General features: G+C 34.3%; 1 protein-coding gene across 3 annotated transcripts in view; it reads right to left on the bottom strand.

Annotated features, from left to right (window-relative positions):
• LOC310879844 (uncharacterized protein) overlaps positions 1-21,602 on the bottom strand; it is a 796,982-nt gene that overhangs the window by 231,680 nt on the left and 543,700 nt on the right. For all 3 annotated transcript variants that reach the window (XR_014571147.1, XR_014571148.1, XM_083794781.1), the window contains exons 10-12: positions 11,176-11,323; positions 4,770-4,902; positions 2,475-2,550 (exon numbers count right to left, since the gene is read on the bottom strand). The gene's annotated coding sequence lies outside the window, so the exon portion shown is untranslated. The remainder of the gene's footprint in view (positions 1-2,474; positions 2,551-4,769; positions 4,903-11,175; positions 11,324-21,602) is intronic.

Below are 21,602 nucleotides of genomic sequence, written 5' to 3' on the forward strand. Positions count from 1 at the left end.
AGTTTCTAAATGTATAATTACAGTGGTGGACACCCACAGTCATTTAGAAACAAACTCCTTGAACTTCTGTTTTAGGCAGCCTATTTCTCAGTGTCCTTCTGAGCCAGTCACTGAAAGCAATATATCCAATTTCTTATAATTCATCTAACGGCATTCTCTAGAATATATTAGTAAATTACTTGACTATTGGCCAAAGTAAATTTATTATCAAAGACTTGAAATATTCTAATACTTTTACTGGGGTTGTGTGTAACTGACTATCTTAATTGTTTCAGGAGGTAATAGGATGCCACTGGAAGTAGATGACAAAACATTTCCTAAAATTCGCATTGGCCATGAAGACTAGCACAACAGAGTTAGTTGGTCAGCATTCTACATGTAAATACAGAAGTTTTAAAAGTACTTACAGTACATATTAAAATTACATAGGATTTTCTCTATCCCTATTTAATGAAATACAGGGACAGAAAGAATACATCTAGCAGGTGATAATAGTAGTACAAACAGTGGTCCAGTTTGAAATAAAAGGAACACAGCTCTTTCACTAAACCTCGTCATATTTCTCAAGGCACTCTTGCAAACATAATAAGCTTTGCAACCCCTGCATATTCACAAGCAAAGATAAGTAGGATACTACACAGCCAATGTTACAACATAAAAAGAAAAAAGAAGAAACCAAGGAAATTCGTGCATCTGGTAACTGTTTGTTGCTTTCCAACCTTTGGATATATTTGAAAGGTCTTTTTGAAAGATTTACTATTTATCCCTAAAATTTCACTGTTCAAAAATGTAGAATGAATGATAATTTCAGGCTGAGGTGGAATTAGTACTTCCTTATGTCAGTAATGTTCCCATTTCCCTCTTTACTTGATGTTCCATTATTATTTAATCTCTTATTATTTAACTCTCTCGGAGACACAGCATCATTCTTCATAAGAATGAAAAATAAATTTATTCAGCTACAGTTTCTCAGTCCATTTAGGACAATTCCCTACAGCATATGGTCACTAATGATATATCTACTTGTATTTTATATAGTAATTCCATTATTTTCTTTGGATCACCTAATTAAATTTGGTGTGTGAGAATAATCTGGGCATATTAGAGTTTGTATTTCAGTGGCCTGTAAAGGACCTTCAATGGACAGCATGTGCTCAAACAACTGCCCACTCCCAGCAGATTTTATAGCCGGAGTTACAGTAAAATACTAAAAAGTAGATTAAACAATGACCTAATCAGGGAATTGGGAAGAATGCCACCATAGTCAAATGAGCTTATCTGGATGCACAGAGAGCTTTAGCCATGTCTTTTCAACTGACTAACCATTGTCAGCTGGAAGTGTCTGTGAGATGTATTTATTTGCTGTACACTATGTAGTTCTGCAATACTTCAAAATAAAGAAAAGTCCTCACTGACTTCTAGAGGTGTTCATTCCACTTGCAGGATAGGATAGAGAGAATTATTTGGCTGTTGTTTACTTTTTTTTTTTTTTTTTTGGGTCATCTTGTCCTTTGCACTTTGTTACCACTACCCAAAGCAGGCATTATGCCACATACAGCTGATATATTAGCTGCAAAATATTTGGACACTTACATAAGAAATACGGAAGTTCATAGCTGCAGAAAACTGGAAACTTCTTACTATTTTTCTACACCACACTCCCAGTTCTGTTGTATTAAGGATACCAAAAGAACCTAAGGGGTTAAGAAAAAATATGGGGCGAGGGCAGGACTCTGGCAGATGTTGATACAAAAGTACATAGCTATCATTCAATGGGTTCCTATGCTTCTTACTCAGCTGGATTGGGTACTTATGTTTGTGACACAGTGATTATCTTTTAATTACCTTCAGAGTGGTAATCAAAACAAACTGACTTATCTGGTGATCACATAACCGGGATAGCACAGGACAATTAATTTGATTTCAAAGCAAAACAAACTACTACTGTGTCAAACAACTGTGAATACGAGAACAATGTGCCTACCTTTTACTAGAGCAAAAAGTCATGTTTTTTTTTTTCCTTAGCTCAAATTTAAGACCTGATTCCCTCTGCAAATTATATACATATATATATATATAATCTCATATCAACTGAATCCAATATCATAATTTGTACGGATTTCTATTTAAACAGGGTTTTGAGTATTCTGTTAATGAAACATGCCCAAGTGAGATGGCTAAAATATTCTTTCTTTCACTGTTAAGATGTGGCATAAGCAAATGAAGTTTAAGTTAACTTAAGATAACTTAAGATGAAGTTTAGTTAACTGTTAACAAGATTATTTCAGTTAGAATAGACTCCTAGCAAATAGAGGTTGTTCTTCTCATGTCTATTAATTCTTTAATCTTTTCAATTGACATTTATGGAAAGTCTAGCTCCCAAGTAAATTGAAGTCAAAGATCAGAAAAGGTAAGGAAAGTTTTGGATAGGTTGCTGGGAAGACATACATCAATACCATGCAGTCCTGGCTTACCAGACAAACTCTCTCCTTGTACAGGTATGGTACTTTCAGTACATTCTGCTTGTTTTCTTGCCAATTGTAGTGGATTCTAAAAGAAGATAATTATATTGAAAATGAAAGTTTAGTGTGATTTCTTCTAGGCAATAATCATAACATGATGCAGAGAGCTCATGTTCAGCTCCTCAAGTACTTGAATTTTCTAAGTTAACTAACTGGATTTAGAAAATCTAAGTACCCATATCTGCAATTATAAGTTACAAAAGAAGCAATTTACTTATTATTTTTTTTTTTCCCCCACCCTTGTAAGGATCTTTATTTCAGCAGCTTGTCAGAAGATGCATCATAACAAAAGCCAGTCTACACAAGTAGAGGCTGCAAAGCATGAAACCCACAGTTTGTAAAATCAAGTATTTTAGCTCTGAGTAAGGCCTGAAACATGGTTTATAGCTACAAGGAAAAAAATCTAGTAACTCTCAGCTTGATCAAAATCTAGAAAAGCCATATTAAGTGCAAAGACTATCAAAACTCCAAGAACATGTTTTCTCATGGGTTTGCATGGTTTTGCCTATTTTAGCATAAGGATGATTCCATATAAATTAAGCAGTTAAAAAAAAGGAGAAAAAAAGAAAAGGAATTACAAGAACATTCATTTCTCTTAAAGACACAAACTTGCCTGTCTAAAAATAACAGTATTATTATTATAAACTATATATTTTCATAGACTTTATATAGATCAGTGTCCTGAAACATCTCGGGGGCAGGAAGTACACTTGGATGAACATGCTCAATCTATGGAAAAGTTGTATTCAGTGCCATCTAGTGAAATTTCATTAATAAGAACAAATAGGAGCAATCAAAACTAATGATTCCCAAAAGATTCCTTAAATCCCCAAATGAAAGCTGCCCTTAATTTACTTTGTCTTATGCCATAAAGCCTACAGTAGGGAATCTGGTGCTTTCAGACTACTTGGCTTAAGAAATAAACAAAACCCACTTATCTTAAAAACTCTATTAATATAATATGCTTATTCATGGTAATAAATGGGGAATCTTACCCATTTTTCCAGCTCTCTCTGATATTATGCCACTCAAGTCATAAAAATTATTTAAGAATTATAAAGTAAAACTTCATTAAATAGAACAGTTAAATTTGGAGAAAATTTTCATAATAAAATTAGCACATTGATTTTTTTTCCAGATTTTTTTTTTTTTTTTGGTCATGGTTCATGTACAGTCTGTAAAAGGATTCTCAGTACTGCAAGATATTATCAATTATTATTCTCCCTCCTAGCTTTTTTTTTGTTTTTTTTCAATTCAAACAACTCACACTAACTAGGTAGAAATGTGGAAGCATTCTGACAACCTGGATTACATCAATGTTTTGTGCAAAAAAGCAGTAAGTAACACACTTAAACAAAAAATGCAGCATGGACTTTTTCATAGCTATCATCTAATTTCACATGAGTCTATTAAGATGCTCCTAACAAGTAAAGCTCTTTGCATTTACGGTCTAAGCACTATTTATAATTTTGTGTAGTAACAAACTCTGAGAAACTTGTATACAGAAATTTCAAGCAGTTTGCTTAAACCTGTGGAATTTGAGGGTTGAAAATCTCTCTCTCACTCTCCCCATGCATATGTTCTACTGAAATTTCTGTTCTCTGTCACACATCCAGCCTTAACTGAGTGGATTGCACCTTTGCTTTATAACTATTTGTCTTTGAAAATCTATCCAGACTATTTTGTAAAGCGTGACTTAATATCATATGTTGCCCTGAATTACTGAAATCAATAAAAATAAATTTAGATGATTGCACTTTGCTGATTAATTTTCCAAAAACTTTTCAGCATGTTCAGCATGTTTTCAGCATTCTATTCAAAGAATAGAACAAAACAATAAGGAAAAAGAGAAAACACTTAAATACTTTCTATATGAAACTGCCTCCTTTGTTATCCTACTTCAGATCTGTCTATCCTCAGATATTTTAATACCTTATTTATGTCTTTTGCATCTTCATACAGTCAGATGTGCTTACAAAAAAAGCTGGAGCAGTTAAAGCCACAAAGCTAGTCTCCTGGTTCTGGCATGGTAGCTGCCCGTATGAGCACCTCTAATCCATTTCAGAGGGAAACAAAGCAGTTGAACTTTAAAGCACAGCCAAGATTAAAGTTGCCAACCCCTTTATCCACTACAAATTGTTCTACAAATAAGGACCTGATTACATCTTTGTTGATTCAGCAGTTATTTCTTCTTGCATCTGATACTAATCACCCATTGCAAATGATAAAGCAAACAAAATGACTTGCCAACTGCATCACCCCTGATCGTTCCTGCTGTGTTCCAATTCTTTCTTCTTGTGAATGTCATTCTGCTGAATGGATGAATTAAAAAAAATCAGATCTCAAGCCAGGCACCTTAACAGCTGGAAGAACTTAAAGACTGAAAAAAATTAGAAAAAAAACTTAGAGAAAAAAAGCCAAATATGAATTTTCCTATTTGCACATATTCAGTTATAAACCCAGGCTTGATTTTTAAATGATTAGTGTATTTTGGTTTATGCATGATTTTTATTGTATATGTTCTTCATAAAATGCATTTCTCAACTATTTTCACAGTTACTTACAGTCTCCTTCAACATCATCTTGTTCCTTTAGGCACTTCAAACATATTTTATTTATCCTAACCTCCAGCACTTTCCTTTTTATTCTCCACCTTTGTATTTCTTATCAGGTATTTTTACACTTATTTGTCTTTAATCTTTATACTTCTCCTTTGGTCCGGATATTTTACACCTTATAGATGTAAGATAGATCTTTCTGACTCTTTATTTTTCATCTACATTGGATCATTTTTTTTTGTCATAGTATATTCACTGCTAGATGAAATACCTTCATTTATCTTTCAATGCTTTCCATATCCTTTCTACATCTTTGTTACATTGATTTTTCTCACCTTCTACTAAAATAAGATCAGATGAAATTCAACCATCCTTTTACTCCATTTTATCTCATTTCAGTCCAAAATACAAACTTAAGATTAATGTACATAGTATTTTGAGCTTACTTAATATAATCACTTAATACATTGCCATCAGTGATGTCCTATTCATTGTTAACAGTATATGGATAGCATTATTTCTGCTTGTTTTATTTCTAAACCAAAGAGACGATCAAATACAACAAATCTTCATTCTTGTGTAGCAAATTATGTTAACAATCAACATAAAAATGTTAATAGAACTAAACACAGAATAAGCCATATTTATGTGCTTAATTTGCACAGCCTTGACAATCATTTGCAGGCATGTCGATGACCATGAATACAAATTCCAGAAGACAATCATTGGCTTGCATGAAATTGTTGGAAGATTACATTGAGGTTTCTTTATGATAAATTTCTCTCAACCGTTTAGTAGAGACCATGCATAAGTTTTCACTATATATATTTTAAGAGTTCTAAGAGATGTTGAAGATGAAAATGTGGACTGTAGGTTAAAAATCTTTGTCATTTTCTGCTAGTTTTCCCCTTGTCTGAGCTCAATACTCTGGTCTTCTGGAATAGTGACAACACAGCAGCAGAGTAGGAAGCCTTTTTGAGGATAACATATGACATGGAAGCAAGCAACAGGGAACTGCATAGCAAAATCATATCAATTGGAAAAATCAAAAAGCTTCCTAGAAGATGCTCAGCATCACCTACTATTTTTATTAACAATATTTCCAGTTCTTTTTAGCTTTGAGCCATCATTGAGAATTCATCAACTTCAGCAGTAGCAGAAGTGTGATCTATATGGAAATTTAGATACATTTTTAGTAAGATCACAGCAGTATTGTCCAATTCTGAACCCAGCAGTGTATTAAAAAGTTAAACCATGTTGCAGGAGATTATTTACCTTCTATGTTAAAGTATTACGGTTATACATTTAACTTTATCAACATCTCATCACCACCATGTTATCCAGTCATCCAGTTTGACCTGATCCTTCAGGAAATGTTACTCTTCTGCGAGGTTTACTTTAACCTAAGTAATTTTCTGTTATCAACAGCATTCACCAACCCATGCACCAAATCAATAATAAATATACTGAAGAATGTCAGGCCTGATGCTGTTACCTGGGGCAGCCATTACCAACTGCTTTCTGCTTTCAGAAAACTATCTGCAGTTTTCAAGAAAGCAGGTCTTTTAAACCAGGTTTCCTGTCTGATGTGTCATACTGACATAACTCAATGCAAGTCACATAATTACATCATGCAACTTTATATTATTTGACACAGATGAGGCTACGTATCACAGTATAAAACATCAGCTGGAAAAATTATACTTTTTTTTTTCCCCAAAAGGAAAGGGGAAAGGAGGGGGGCGAACTCTCACAATCTTTATATTTTCATCCCTAGTCTCTGGAGAGAGAGAAAAAAACAGTTTGTCTACAGCATTGATTTTTATATATGTAACTAACACACTGAATTGACAGTGTCTTCATACAACCCGAATCTAAAGCTTCTTGGGCAATGGTCTGGTGTCATGATCAGAGTTCTGTACAGATTTCAGCATACTCTCAGGACTATATAAAAAAATACATAATATGTATATTATACTACATTAGATTAAACCTGTGTGTGAACTACACTGCCTCCTTATAAGGCTGCAACCTTGTATTCTAATATATCTGCGATTTCTCATGCAATTCCTTTCAAAAGAAATGTTTTTAAAATAAATTACAATGCTAACAAAAGCAGTATTTTTATATATTTACTTTTATCACTGTAAAATCAGTAATGATATGATGTTCTGATGCAATTATTACCACATTAGTGTAGCATATTGCTGTTTCCTGTCTATTAACAGGAGGATAAGAACTATGAGATTATACATTATGGTTCACCTTCAGTTATACTACCTGTAGTCTCTTTTTGTTTGCAAAAATCTAAGATTATCCTTGCCCTAAGGCATCAGGAGATACAAAAAAGGAACTAATTTATTGGCAGTTATTTACAAAACACTGAATTCAGCATTCAGAGGAGACACTAATTTAATGAAGGCAAGGAATATTGTCACTGTATGGAGAAGGGGAATATGGAAGTTAAGCAGGGACTGGTATGAGATGAAACTGAGAAAAGATTACAAAGAGCAATTTATAATAATAACCAGACTCAGCTGAAGCTGAACCATGAATTGACATGGATATTCCCATCTGCCCATCTGGTAAATTTGATTGACTGCTATATTTAGTTTTTAAGACATTAATATGGGTTATCACAACTCACAACAAAGAGCTCAGCACCAACAGCAAGATGAGAAGCAATACACAGTACATTTGTAACACATAAAGAAATATTATATTAAGGAAAGTATTCTAGAGAAATGAACAAGAGGAGACAGAAGCTGAAGGCTGTGTCTAGAACTGGGTGGTTTGCAATGTCATGTTTTACATAACAGAGGTGAAGGGAACAAACTGGCCTGTTTGTCTTTTGACTTCACACTGGTTATAATAATACTAGTAGCTGTCTAGTTACTTAGTAAATAATGTAGTTGCCATTACTTCTTTATCTTAGTCTTTGGTTTTAAAAATAGCATGTTAATATATGATCCAACATTACTCTTCTTGAAAATAAACATAGTTGAATGATTGGCAACCAAATGCCTCACAAAAGGAGAATTCGCAGCTTAAACAGCCAAACTGTTAGGACGACTGTCACTTGAGTGAGCTGCCAGGCTAGAGAGTACCACAAAAACCTTTAAGGTCCATGTGGAATACATATGAGTACCCCTAGTCCAATCCCCTTTCTATAACCAAAAGTAGTATATATCTAATTCAGGCAGTTCTTATCTTCTTTGGAATCAATTATTAGTTAGAAGTACAAAGTTAACTGAATGAATGAGCAGCCTTAATGCCATTCATTGGTTGGTGGATGATCAGAGCCCCACACTCTTTCTATGGGGACACAACCATTTAGGGATTTCAGAATGGCACTGATGGAACAGACACTTCATTTTCAACAGACATTCTGCACTTATCTTGGCCAGTGAGTGGCAAGCAGGCATGGGTAGAGGAGACAACATGACAGGATGAAATTATCAGCTTGCAGCTACAGGAAAGCAATCTACTGGTGTTGTGAAGATAGGAGAGTATGAAATAAAACCAAAGTTCCCCCAAAACAGGACAATCAGCTATTTGCATTCAGATGCATGCCAGCCTCTAATGAGAAAAATAGAAAAGTTTTAATTCTGCTTTTTATCCAGTTTCCAGGAGCAAGAAGTAAGGCCTAAAAACTAGAAGCTTGGATGCATGGACACAATATTGTGTTCACCTCTGGGCAGCAGCCAATCCCCCTTGAGATGCACAAGTGAGTAGATGGAGATTCTGCGCTGACACAGAAAGCCTGAAAGACACAGCCAATACCCTTTCTGTGCTCTTTAACAGCCAAGAAATGTGCATCTGAACAATGCTTGTATTCCAATGAAAAATGATTTTTGTATCCAGGAGCTTCTGGATGTACTGGGAGACAAGACACTGTTTCTACATGTGGGATGCAGTCGCTCTGAATAACAGCTGGGAGATAATAATCAATTAATTATTCCAGCATCTACCTGATGCTTATGGCAGTAGCCATAACTGCTACCTAATTGCTGCTGTTACAGATACCAAGTACCTAAAATATGAAAGAAGCAAGTAATTCTATTTTTGCTTTTTCAGGCAAACAGATAGCTAAGGAAGCAGCTATAACACTTTTTTTTTTTTTTTTCCCCCAGAAGCAGAGGCTAATATGGCCTCAGCTAAAGGCTGGGTACAATCTTCAAAGGCAGTATATAAGATGTATCCTTTACAGTGTAGGACTAATTAAAGAAAAAGTCAATATTGGGTCTGCAGGTGGGACAGCCTCTTGTCAAATTCAGTAGGGACTGGAGCAAGTTCAAAAAAAATCACTCAAGCTTGGTGCATTCAATTAGACTACATTTGAGGTCAAGAATAGTTTAACTGTGAGGAAAGTAACTTACTGAAGAAATGCAACTCTGTTCATCAGTGCATTCAGAAAACATTTTGGGAGAAACTTACATGCTTATCTGCATGACTAGAGATTATGACTGCCACATACATGATTCCATATATATATATATATTTTTTTTTTTCTTCCAATGCTAAAAATGTTTTAGAAAGTGAGAGATCTTGCTAGCAAATATTTCAGTAGAGTAGACACGCAGTGGAAGGGTTGAAAGAGTAATATGATTTAGCTTGTTCTCTCACAATCTCATTTAAAAAGTTAAAGAAATGCAAATGTCTACTTCCTTAAAATATTCTACAAATCCAAATTAAAAAAGGAAACAAACAAAAAAACCTACCTCTTTATTATTAAACAAAAATATATAGTGAAGCGTTTTCCAAAAGAAAAGAATGTGAAACCTGTCATAGTAATAAATATTGAAAGAGAACATCTTTCACAGGATTTATTTTCAGAAATTAGCATAATTCCCTTTAATTCAAAAAACATTTTACATCACCTTTTTACTAAAAAAAAGTTAGATTCAATAGTTTGAGTTCATTACTATATCTATATTGCAATTATTTTCCATGCAAACTATTATGCCTTGCAAAAAGAAAACAAACCTTAATTATCTTTAACAACTACCACAGACTTAAATTTGTGTTTTCTTATTAATATAGGGAAGAAGCTGTAGTTAGAAAGAACCTTTTAGAACAGTGATTTGCAGAATTAAGAACTTATCCAGCCTTCCTTCTGTACTGTACACTTTAAACTTTTTTTTTTTTTTTTTTGGTTAATAATCAAGATGCGCTGTAGAGTCAGTTTTCACCCCCTTGACAGGAGGCAACAACACAGTACATTTCCTAGTTGATATTTACCTCTTTTTCAGATCATATATTTTTCATTTGATTTTTGGAAGAATCCCTTTTATGTAAAGGGATATTCCTACCATGGAGGAACACCCATTATGGTCAAGTACATGCAAGTTTATTGTGACAAGATTTTCAAAAGCAAGTGATGGGTACAAAACCTTGAAGGAACTACACTGATGTCCTTGTCTGTACAATTTTTCTTTAGTTACGACAGAAGGAGTGTACAAATGTGTACTGCATTGATTTTTTCAAAAAGCTTTTTTTCATTTTTCTGAATGCAGAAACCCTGTTTGTCATTAAAAATGTAAAGACACTTATGTTTTTGTCAGTTAAAGAAGAAAACGAAAGGAATTGCTTTTATGACAACCTGGTGTAGTAAAAGTCATCCAGTTAAGGAACTGCCAAAATACATGAGATTAAAGCAGATGCAGCTTGACATAACTTGTCATTAAAAATATATGCGGACAATATCAGCACATGTCAAAACAGTAAAATGTTTGATAAGTGCAACTTATTTAAAAAATCCCAGAATGCTTGCCAGTTTCCTACAGCCTTGCAAAATTGAAAAGAAAAAAGGGAGAATAAAACTCATTTTTTACTACAGGACTTCACAGAAATTGAAGATTTGACTAATTGTGGTGCAATAAAGAAAAAAAAAAAGGAGATATGCAAATAGCCAATATGGTATTCACCATTGGAGGATATTTATCCTATTTCTAAATTATGCGGAGCTGAATGAGGGAAATATTGAAACCAAAGTTTTCTCTTTCTTAGAAAAGTTAAAAGTCAGTTTTATCCTGATGAAAAGTGGGAAGGACATGGAAATATCCAAGAGTTTCAAGGAGCAATAAGATAATTACCTGGGATTCAGATGTGCTCTGGAACATGCTGCAAGCCTCTTAGGCAAGGACAGGATTTGGAGGACAACATCAACTGAGATCAAGAGAACTGAAAATTCTCAGAGTTTTCCACAGCTCAGGACCTCCTCCTAAGAAGCTGTGATGATGTCTGAAAAAATGAGCATCTATGAATATTGTGCCAAGACATTTCATGGTCAGCAATTTATTACTTCTAAATGTAAATTTTGGTTTAACAAACCTTACAGACAATTACAGAATCTTTGTTAGTCCATGCTTAAAACAATAAAAAGGTTCAGAAACCAGTGTGATTTCTGGATGTGCCAATTTTGCATCTTGCCTAAGCCCTAAAATCAGTAAGACTCATTGTTCAGTAGACCTATTGAAGTCTGTTTGACCAGAATGCCTCACAGAAAGTTACTGAATTTTTGTTGAGGCTACCATACTCTCCTAAAGAGTGACAATGCTAAAAGGATTTTAATTTTTAATTTTAAGGATTTTAATGGAGGATTTACGTACAGAACAAAGTTCTCAAAAGTGGCTTTTATGCTATATACAAATAATTGAAATAATTAAAATTCAATGTACCAAGAAGACAAAGCCCATAACTTTTTACAGTGACACAAAGATCTATTTTTAGTGGGACAACACCTCTTCAGTACAGGAAGCATATAAAAGGATTTTAATAGTCGTGCTTTGGGTTCTCCTAATGGCATTTGGTATTTGCTAATAGAAGCAAACAACATGATTATCATCTAGAGTAACTTTTGTTATCAAGCATTATCAAATTAGTGCCTCCTATTTCTAACGTAAATAAGTATTATTAGTTTTCAATATGAAAAATTTACATAGATAATGGAATGACTACGAAAACATTGTCTTAGGGCAGTTAAAATCTGTGTTACATTTATCAAAACTGTGAACATGAATATTTATTTTTCAAGAACAGCAAGAATAACCAACTTCTTATGAATATAAAATGATGAAGCAAATAGTGAATAACATTTCTAATCAATAATCATTCTGGAATTAATTTGTGTAAAACTGTCCTTTTCATCTTCTATTTCCAGTAAGTTTTGTATTTAATGGAAGAAGTTCAATCCATTAATCAACATCCCAGTATTTGGTAAAAGGCACAGGAACAGTTCACAAAAGTGTATGGCAAACAATATAAGGCTTTTCAAAAGAAAGCAGCTTATGTGAAAGAGGAAGAAGATGAAAAATAATAAATTAAAGAAAACTACTAGTCATAAGCTTAAATCTTTCTTTTAACAATACAGAGTCAGAAAACACAGAAGACCCTCTTTAGTTCAATGTGCAAAAGAGAACATGAAGGAAAATTTTGCCCCAATATTTGAAAATAAGATGGTTTTAAAACAGTCTTACAATTCAATTTCCCCTCCAATCTGTCTCCCACATTTTGGATTAAAGTTGTCTACATTCTTCAGAGCTATCTTCAGAGCACTGAACACATAATACCAATCTCGTGAAAGAAAGCAACTGAAAAGTTGCTCCTATGGTCTGTTAAAATATTTTAGGTACACTCACATTTGATAAGTGTGCTTAGACCTATTAAAACAAGGTGTATTGTGTTCAGAATGCTAACAAGGCCAGTTGACCTTCATAAAAATACCCTGCTCAAGTTTGGCAAACAATGGTACGTTAATATAATAATTATCACTCAAATTATGATTTGCTAGGCATATCCAAGTTTTTCCTATTTTCCCATTTATTTTTATACACTAATTTCTTTGCAATGCAACATGCCAGATACTGTACATAAAAATGTTGGCTTATTAATTGCAAGTTTACACGAATTGGAATGCAGCTTTCTTATCTCTGAATTGTATTTTTTCCATATTTTCTTCATTTCCAGTATATCTAACTGAATTATTTTTGCTCCGTTAGAAGCTATTTTAAATTATTCTTGTTTCTTACAGGAAGTACTGACTTCATGGTTGTTGAGCTAAAATGGAAGACATTCTTAAAAAGAAAGTGCAAGAGAATCATTCACAGATCTACTAGGAGCCTTTTCTTTGCAATGATCAAGTCAGTGATATCCAACTGCCTAACTTTGAGTTAATTAATTAAACTTAGGCACTCAGCAGTTTTGAGAATCCAAACTACTGTGTCGCTTTTTCCCTTATCTCTTGAAATTTGAGATAAACACGATCTTCTCATTCTCTAAGGCAGACACATATCCAAAACATCTTGAATTCATTACCTGGAAAAAGCTACAGACCTGTCATTTCTAACCTGTAGGACACTAACATGGAATAGAGCAGTTCCAGCTTACTCAGATGTGCCCACATCCTTCATACAATGAAAATGGAGCTGAAGCTGATCTTGGTTTCTTTGCCAATTTAGTTCCCCATCTTCCCCAAATAAACAACCAGAAAATGTGCCAGGTGCCTCAAGCTACATATTTATGTGATTTAAACACTGACTTTGGAGGAACAGGCCTGAGATCACTCCCTTACAGTGATGATAATCTGTCAACTATGATCACAGGGAAGAAAGACCTTTTGGACCAGTAAAAGCTTTTTTTTGAGCCACATCTTTAGCACTAACGGAAAAAGAAATGTTATTTTTTTTCCTTGCCAATCACATAAACCATTTGGTCCTCCAGAATTTCAGAATTACGAAGTACAGTTCAAAGTTATGAAAACACATTATTCCCATAGTCTCATTTTGCATGAGCTGATTAGAATTATTTGACCCCCAAACTACTCAGTTTTTGATCAAATAATGGACTTCAATTAACAGCAAATCATTAGAAGTACTGCTCAAAATGAATTTCAGTTCTCTAAGTATTTTGAAGCCACAGAAATCAGTTAGGTCAAGGTTCTCCGAGGCAAATGAAAGTTTATTGCAGATAGAGACTGTGGGTATGTATCTACTCCCATGGTCATCATAAGAGCTGTGCCTTCTAGTTCAACAAGAAGTGCGCTGGAATCCTTCAGATTTGACTACGCTGCTACATGGTGAACAGAGCAACCAGTTTTGTCACATTAGGAAAAATAATGAACTTGGGCTAAACCTTTTCAGGAAAAAATGTAAGATTTTCGGAAGTAGCTCAATGTCAGCTGAAAGTCAGTACAAGTTGATCTGATATTTAAAGTTTCTTCCCCCAGTAGTTAGAATTAAAGGTAATTTTAATGTTTTTACTAAGGACTAATTCACAAGCACAAAATCCATCGACTTCCAGGTTAATGCTCCTCATCTTGTGTGCAATGGTGCCAGGATGGCAGGTAGCATATGTACTGTCCCTGTACAGTGTGCAAGGCATAAGGCTCATGAGTAAAACAATACTAGAGGGGACTTACCCCACTAGTATTAGTGCAAGAGCTGCCCCTTGTTAGGATAACACCTAACAATTAGCTTTTCACTACTGGCTCAGAAACACGGTATAGAACTAAGAGTTATTCGAAGTTATCCTAAGAGTTAACTAATAGTTATTCTGAAATCCCTCATTCACAGCCATCTTACCACCTTACTAAGGACTATGAACATGGATTTCACAGTTCTGTGGACAAATAATCCTCAATTTTAATATTATTTACCATTTGTCCAATTATCAATGGTAACCATTTCAGAAGAGTACATCAAGCATAATCAAGATGACTGGACACTTGCTTTGTTTCTACAGTGCTTGGAACACTAATACCTGTACCGTTAAGTGCTATGGTGGCCCTGTCTGTCTGCATACTCTAAAACAGGATGAAGGGAGAGGGAATGCTCTGTGAAGTTTCAATGATTCAAAATCATTTCGGTATAATGACTTCTCTCATCTCTCCACAAAGCTACACAATTCATTGAGGGTAATGATAACACACTGAGAAAATTAAGTGCTCCTCCTGAATGAGCCAGAAGCTAAAAAGACTTACACAACCAGCACTTACTTCTCACATTTCTCATAAATACTAGGATTATTACGAGACTTTCCCTAAACTAAAAACACAGCAAATAGCTCCTATTATTGGTACAACCCCCCCAAATCTGATAGAACTGAAACGTTTAATAGAAGAGATAGTCTGAGAGATAAATGGACATACAAAGAGTATAGATCTGTGCTGCACCTGTTTGACCTTAGGGCACAATTACTGTTTCTTCAGGGAAAAGTATATAGCAGTACAAAAATAAGGCCTGTCTTTAAGTTTAAGAAATCTGTCTCTATCTATGGCTAAGATCCTAAGTGTTTTTTTTTCTTTCTCCATATTATATTATGAGACAATTCCAGGAGACAATTCCAGTTGGATTGTGTATTTGTAACTGAAATCTAAAATTTTACTTCCGATTGAAACTTGGCACACTAGATCTCAGTCTGACAGCAACTTTTTCTTTTTATTGTAACAAAAAATCCAGAAGGTGAAAGGCTGCTAAAGTCAAGCTTTAAGCTTCAAAGCTTCAAGACTACAGAGTAGTCTATTTAGACATATACAGAGTAAGTATGAATCCTAGTTCTTCCATGAGACATGCGTACTTCTGCACCTCCTGAAGTATGAACAGAAGCAGGGCACCACATATGTGAGGACAATATGCATTGTTTCTTACAGTCTGGATATAGTTTTCATGGTTATTACCACTATTTATTGTCACAGAGGGAACATTAAAAGGTGAATTGGAAGAAATGCTACAAGATTCTACTTCAGGTAAAGAACTGTTAGCTATATTCAGGTTGGCTTAAAAATAGTTTGCATTATATAGATTTATGGGAAGCTAAGACTTAGGAAGAAAGATAATCAGAGATTCCAGTCTTAGACATTTTTCATTGATGGAACTTTGCAATGTCTAAAATAGTTCAATACTTACTTCAGTAGGGCTCCAAATGCTTGGAAGCTGAGCAGAATGCAGTAGGAGATTACAAAAAAGTTGTTTGAAAAGATGAAAGGCCTGCTGAAGATTTGTGCCATGAGCACTATTTTCTATTTCTTAGTTTCATTCTGAGAACATTATGAACTACTGTATTAAAATTTTAGACACTCACTGAGATGGATTTATCAAGGTTGATCAATCAACCTTGCTGGACCATGCCTTTTGGAAAACGTGAGCCTTTCTAGCAAGGAATCTTCATGGGTATATGCACATAAAAGAATGAGAGCATAAACTGCCAAGCTGCTATTTACTGAACAATCACCCTGCTGTTGACTAAAAATATGTAGAAAACAATTTAGTTATTTTTATTTATTTATTTATTTATTGGGGGGGGGGGGTAAGGGTGCTGGTGGTGAAAGGAAAGGCATCAGTGTGATTTGTTCAATATAAAATTTGTTCTGGTTTTTATATATGAGTTAAGCTTAGGCATACACAGTTCATGTAAGAATGGGCCTGAATAGTGTATTTCATCTAGCTATAAGTTGTGTATATTGAACTATTCCTGCTATTAATAACAACTCCTACAGGCAGGCAAGGGCATCTGTTAAAGTCCCAAGGTGTGTAACTTTGATTGCTTGTAGATACATTGCATTAAAATTGAGTTATTACAGGGACACTCAGTTAATTTGAATACTCATCTGTGTGAGAAAAACTAGGAACTGCTTGGGATAGTATAATCAAATGGCATTAGACCAGTTGCATACTCATATCACACGATTCCAGCGCATACAGATGGGAAACCTGCCATACCAGTGTTGTTTTTCCATAGGATCCACTCCTGAATCTGTACCCTTTATTAGCTCTCCAGAGGATATAATGTATGTCATCATTGCTGATATATGAAGCTCAAGCAAACTTGTAAACTAATAAACACATACAATTTATATAGAGAGAAATGGATATACATAAAATCTACATATACATACACCTGTGCAATTCATAAGATTAATGTTTCGTGTATTAATTACATATCTACCATGCAATGCTAATCTTAAGAAGAGTACTTATTACATTGGTTGATGTATTTGATTAATTCAGTATAGATAAACATTACAATTATAACACAGTTGTAAGGTTTATAATGCTTTTTTTTCCCTGGAGGAATTCCAAAGTACTCTTTATAATTTAAACAAATGCCTCAAAAGCATATGCATACTGCATGCTTTGTAACATATTTTGAGTAAAGAAAAGACTAAATAAAAATTTAATGCTGCATTACAGAGGAAACTGGAAATGAACTATATAGCTCTGTCAATACATTTCTGAGCTCAGCTTTAATATTAATGTTTTTAATAAAGATGGAGAAGAGAGATGCTTTTTCAGGTAAAGAAAAAAAAGAAAAAGAAAGAAAAGGAAATAAGCTAAACAATAAAAACAAAACAAATAGTTGAGAAATTTAGACAATAATTCAGTGGTAGATATTCTCCATTAATTTGCTTTCATGGCATATCATACTCAGAAACTTGATTAGATGAACCTTATCAAAGCTTATCTGTCATTCAGCAAACTGAGAAATATTCATATGATTGTTCTGTACTTCAGCTGGTTGTAAATTCTCAAGTTCTGTACATCTTCTGTATATGGTTGAAATGCCTTGGTCCCAGGTCTATGAAAGGATTTATAACACCTATAGCAAGATTCTAGTAAATTTTTTAGTTTGCAAGCCTAACAGTGCAATTTACATTCTTCATCACAGGAACATTTGCAAAACTCTGAGAGTGCAAGATTCCTCTAGAAGGGGTTCAAGATGCCCGGTTGTGCTGCGTCTGCACTTACTCAAGTCTATTGACAACTTAAAAGGGCTGAGGGTGCCAGTGATCCTAAGCTGACTCAGGACACTGATCCCTTTCAAAACAAAACCAGAAAAAAAAAAAAGGATTTGTTTTTCACCTCCTTGACCTGTCATGATGGCTCAAGCATTCAAGCTGGTGCAAGGGAGAGAGAGAAGTTATCCTGAGAATAAGACAATCCTGACAATCCAGACAATCCTGATTGCCTGTCAGGCAATCCTGACATATTTCTAGAAATTTCCTTGGAATGCATCTCACATGCCAAATTCAATAAGAGTATTCAACTTTATGCCTCATGCACACAGACACTATTGAATTCTGCTAAGGCACAATGACCAGTGCTTATTAAAAAAGTGATAGGCAGAGAGGAAAGAGGAGGAAAAAGATGCACATTCACAAGAGACAGAAGATAGGTTAGCACACATACATTTCTTGGTTTTTTAATCAGGTAAACAAATTTTCTCTCGAAGTCCATATGAGAGAGTCTCAATACCCAAGCAAATGTTTTTTATTAATAATATCATAATGTATTCCTGCATTATTATGTTATTATAAACTTGCCTTACTCTTTATTAAAATTTAAGAAATGGTTTTTCATATTTAGTCTGCTTGGAAAACATAACACTTTTTCATTATTTATTTTATTGAATTAGATGTTCAAGCTACTAAACTCCAGGTAATTTAGTTCAGTATCACGTAGACGTGAGTCAGCTCTTAAAACATACATGGTTTTGTTATAAAATTGTACAGTGCATTTCCACATATACTAAGGTGTGCCCTTTGGAATCTCTCTTTTCTAATTTTCCTCTCTACAACATTTTTCTTTATTGTATTTCAAACAAATATGGCTGTTTAGTGAAAATCATGTTTTCTATAAAACATTTAATTGTTTATCTGAAATAGTCTGAAAAATGGTCTATGAAAAAACTACCTTATAAACAGAAGAGTGACTGTAGAGTATCATAAAGATAAGCTGTAAAAAGATTTCTTCTACTGTAGTGGCTCTTAAGAAAAAAGATTTTGATTAAATTTACTCACAACATGTTTTCTATTTTCTCATAATCACTCACAGTAATCTCATGTTACTCACAATATGCCTAGTACTTTTCTAAGAACAATAATTTTAAATATGCACTCAAAATACGAGGGTACATTAAAATCAACAAAGATTTATGTCCAAAATTTGCTCTGAATTTTTGCTACCTGGAGAGAAGTGCACACAGAGCTGTTGCCATTTACCATTAAAAAATAATACTTGGAATTAAGAAAGATAAAGTTAGTCAGTACTCAATAAACTTAAAATATTCCTACCACTATGTTTTAACACTATTTCAGTTACATTAGTGTTCCTTGATATGTGTACTTGGAAGGAAAAGTTCCGTTGCTCCTTTGCTGTCTCAGTACTAGCAAAAAGACATCTAGAGAATTGTCATAATGCAGCTAATACCCTAAATATATCATGCAAGTCACTGACTATTAAACATGTGCTGGTAACTTATCAATTGAGTGCATGGACATGAGTGCATGTGTGCATAGGCACACATATCAATATTAATTTATTAGAAAAAATATTAGGAAACTGCTTGAAGAACACTGTCAGATGTGCATAATATTTATTTATTTATTATGTGTTCTAGTTAAAACTGCTCTAGTTTGTTGCTACCTGGATTGAAGTATAAAACAGAAGGATATTTGACATTGTATACATATTCTAGGAAAAGAGGGAAGAGAGAGGGGAAAATTGGCTGCTCTAGAGTTTTTTCCACTTTCTTCCTATAAAAGGAACCTAAAGCAGTAACACAAAAATCAGCTAGTCTCAGAGCTTGACCTGAGTGCTGCAATGATGCAGATTAAAACACTGCCAGTGTTTTGCAGTACTGCCTGCGATCCCCTGTGATACAGTACTTTGGGACAGTCTGACAAACTGCAAAGGTACCCAGCTCTAGACATCATTCCACAGCTCTGTGGGCTCTTCCTGTTTATTTTCTTCACTGTTGGGCCAGCAAACTAAAATATTTACTTTCAGTCTTCCTCTCATCCAACACACATAATAACCTCACACATGAAGGAAGCTTTTAATAAGAAACTTCAAAGAAAAAAAAAAGGAGCTGGTTGAAGATATCTGCCTGGTAAGTGGAAGTTTTCATTCCGTTTTCATTTAGAAAATGGAGATTTTAAATAATAAGCTGTTATAACAACTAGCAGTTAACACTTCTGTGCAGATGAATTTTTTTTCTTTTTATTTTTTAACAGATACGTTATAGTATATTCAGACTTGAAAAACTGAAAACTCAGCAATTTAATACTAAAGAAATTCATCTTCACTACTATTTTTAATATTATTTTTGCATTAGAAGGTGTATAGATACCACTAGCAGCTGACTGATATGTTAACAGAGGTATTGACCTAAGACAATTTTCACTGCACTGGCAAAAACAACCAATTGATCTGCATACCCTCTCCTAAGAAGCTTAGCTACCCACAATGTATTGGACTGGTCAGGCATTGTATCCAGGCAGGTAAAGAAAAAAAGAAAAGTAAAGAAAAGAAAAAAAAAAAAGACAGTATGCAGACCTGAACAGGAGAACAATCCTAGGTACCTTGGTATTTCCTGCTAAATGACTGAACAAATTGGTGGTGAGTGGAAAGGAAAGCGGAGATGAAATCTTTCATCTTGGGAAATTACTATATATTAAATTAATTATTATGCCAAGTATTTTGATAATTACAATTGCAGTTTCTAAGATAAATTCCACTAAAATACTTGGCAAAATAGTGACACGCTACAAAGAGTTGCTTCAGTTCCACAATACATCTTCAAAATTTAGGAAGTTACTTTTACATGCCTAAACCACATACACTGAAGCATGAGACCCATACTTATGTCCCATAGGGTAAATAACTTTGATAAGTAAAACAAACCCAGCAAATCTCTTCTGTTCACTGCAACCACAAAATTAATTTGTGTATGTTCTCTTAAGGGACATGTTTGCTCAGTGCTCTACGTTATGAAGCATTCACAGAAAAACAAAAACTAATAGAACTTCGTAAGTCTTGTACACACGAAGTGTACCTTGTTTCTCCCTACAGCTTCTTAAATTTACCACCTTGGAGGAAAAGACATGATCAATAATTACTTGCAAGAACTCCAAAAGGAATTTTGTGCAGCACAGGAGGGAGCTAAGGGGAAGATAAAGGCAAACATCAAGGTACCTGGAAGCAGAAGTGATTTAAAGGGTCAAGAGATGGACAAGGAGAAGCCAGAGGGGCTTGTCACAGTCTTACAAACACGTTCTTGGTACGTGAGAAGAGTGTTAAACACAGGAGGTGAGCTATCCTGCTTTCACCAAGGGAATAAACTATCATAAATTACTCAACACTGACTACAGAGAAAAACTAGGTATATACTGTCAAGCAGAAGACACGGAATGAAATCTCTGTCTCACCCACTGAAATGAGGTCTGTCCTTTCTCTAAGAAGCCACATAAGCTCAGCACCTTGCACAGCTATATGCAAGATGAATACATTTTCCTAAATCTTATTACAGCCAATGAGGAAAACGACTACTTTTTAACTTAATTGCAAGGTAAAAATAAGGGGTCAATCTCCTCTGAAGACAAAAAATTGCCTTCATCCATGCTTCTCTGCCACAATCTCTTTATAAATGAAAATGAGTTTATTATGTAATTTATTATGAAAATGAACAAACTGATACATAACACCTTACAAAAGAAAAAAACATTACATAATAAACCATTAAACAA

Source organism: Anser anser (genome assembly GCF_964211835.1).
Source record: "Anser anser genome assembly, chromosome: 11".
NCBI classification, from domain to species: Eukaryota; Metazoa; Chordata; class Aves; order Anseriformes; family Anatidae; genus Anser; species Anser anser.